The sequence below is a fragment of the Chiloscyllium plagiosum genome, chromosome 48 (genome assembly GCF_004010195.1).
Source record: "Chiloscyllium plagiosum isolate BGI_BamShark_2017 chromosome 48, ASM401019v2, whole genome shotgun sequence".
In the NCBI taxonomy this organism is placed as follows: domain Eukaryota; kingdom Metazoa; phylum Chordata; class Chondrichthyes; order Orectolobiformes; family Hemiscylliidae; genus Chiloscyllium; species Chiloscyllium plagiosum.
Window position 1 is genome coordinate 9,320,044 of NC_057757.1, and position 2,436 is coordinate 9,322,479.

Consider the following 2,436-nt stretch of genomic DNA (forward strand, 5'->3'; position numbering starts at 1 on the left):
ATCCTAATAGCACACAAACCCACCAATACTCTCAAACAAAATCTAACAAACTTAAAAGACCCAGTACAACCCATGGACAAAACCAACATAATCTACAAAATTCCATGCAAGGACTGCCACAAACACTACGTAGGACAAACAGGAAGAAAGTTAGCCACCAGGATACACGAACACCAGCTAGCCACAAAAAGACATGACCCTCTCTCCCTTGTAGCCCTACACAGGGATGAAAATAACCCACCATTTCGACTGGGACAACACATCTATCCTGGGACGGGCTAAGCAAAGACAAGCCAGAGAATTCCTAGAGGCCTTGCACTCCAACCACAACGCCATAAACAAACACATAGATCTAGATGCCATCTATCAACCCCTCAGAAAACGAATAGAAAATGACATCACCACAATCCCCAGGAACCACATCCAGGAGAAAGATATAAATAGAAAGCAGGAGACAACAGCTTCGCTTCACTTGGAGGTCGCCACTGATGATGTTACCTAGCCAGGGAATGAAACGTCTGGATAGCAAACCTACAGCTCAGCGAGCAAACCTACACCCATTAACCCTTGATACTCAAGGACCTATCTCTCTGTCTTCAATATACCCAATGACCTGGCCCCCACAGCCTTCTGTGGCAGTGAATTCCAGAGATTCCCCACTCAATGGCTGAAGAAGTTTCTCCTTATCTCTGTTCGAAAAGCTCTTCCCTTCACTCTGAGGCTGTGCCCTCGGGTCCTAGTCCCTCCTACCGATGGGAAACAGCTTCCCAACATCCTCTCTGTCCAGGCCATTCAGTATTCTGTATATTTTAATTAGATCCCCCCCATATCCTTTGAAACTCCATCAAAGATAAACCCAGGGTCCTCAAACATTCCTCATATGTTAAGCTTTTCATTCCTGTGACCATTCTCGTGAACCTCTTCTGAACACACTCCAGGGCCAGTACATCCTTCCTCAGATATGGGGCCCAAAACTGTGCACAATATTCCAAATGTGGTCTGATCAGAGCCTTAGAGAACCTCAGAATTACATCACTGCTTTTATCTTCAAGTCCTCTCAGCAGGATGTGATCAGCCAAGTTCGAGAGAGGTCTGTGCCTGGGTCTCAGCTTTTGACAATTTAAGTCTGACTTCGATGAAGGGAGCCAAAGGATGTTGGTTAATTTTGCAGTTGACACAAAGCCAGCATTGTTTGAAAAGGACTTAAGGCGTTTGCAAACTGATGATGGATAGGCCAAGGGAGTGGGCAAAAATCTGGCAGGAAAGGGCGGCATGGTGACTCAGTGGTTAGCACTGCTGCCCCACAGCACCAGGGTCCCGGGTTCGATTCCAGTCTCGGGCAACTGTCTGTGTGGAGTTTACACGTTCTCCCCTGTGTCTGCGTGGGTTTCCTCCGGGTGCTCTGGTTTCCTCCCACAGTCCAAAGATCTGCAGGTTAGGCGAATTGGCCATGCTAAATTATCCCATAGTGTTCGGTGCATTAGTCAGGGGTAAATGTAGGGGAATGGTTCTAGGTGGGTTACTCTTCGGAGGGTCGGTGTGGACTTGTTGGGCCGAAGGGCCTGTTTCCACACTGTAGGGAATCTAATCTAAAAAGAGCACCGTATGGGAAAATAGGAAGTGGCAGGAAGAAGTTTGACTTCAAGCAGAATATGATTGCGGAGTTAGACGTGCAGGGGGATCTTTATTCTGGTGCACGGGATACGAAACCTCACTTGGCAGGGGCAGCAAACGTTCCCAAGAAGGTGAACGGATGTTAACGAATTATCCTGAGTGAAACTGAACCAGGAAAAACCGCTGTAGTCCGTGTGCTGTGGGTTGACCCACCATGCCCTTAGGAGGGGGAATTCCAGGATTCTGACTCAGGGACGCTCAAGGAATGGCGATATGTTTCCAAGTGAGCGGCTTGGAGGGGAACTTGCAGGAGGTGGTGTTCCCATGTATCTGCTGCCGTTGTCCTTCCGGGTGGAAGCTGTTGCGGGAATGGAAGAGGCTGTCTGAGGATCTTTGGGGAACTTCTGCAGCACACTGCCAGGGCAACTCTGCTTTGCTGGCGGTGAAGTGGGTAGTCTCAAAAAGGGTGCGACGCAAATGCAGAGTCTTTTGTTCAACAGGCAGGGCCTGGTGGCTCAGTGGTTAGTTCTGCTGCCTCACGGCGCCAGGGACCTGGGTTCGATTCCAGCCTCAGGTGACTGTCTGTGTGGAGTTTACACATTCTCCCTGTGTCTGCGTGGGTTTCCTCCCACAGTCCAAAGATGTGCAGGTCAGGGTGAATTGGCCATGCTAAATTACCCCATAGTGTGAATTAGTCAGTGGTAAATATAGGGTGGGTTACTCTTTGGAGGGTAGATTAGATTAGATTAGATTACATTGTGGAAACAGGCCCTTCGGCCCAACAAGTCCACACTGACCCGCCGAAGCGAAACCCACCCCATC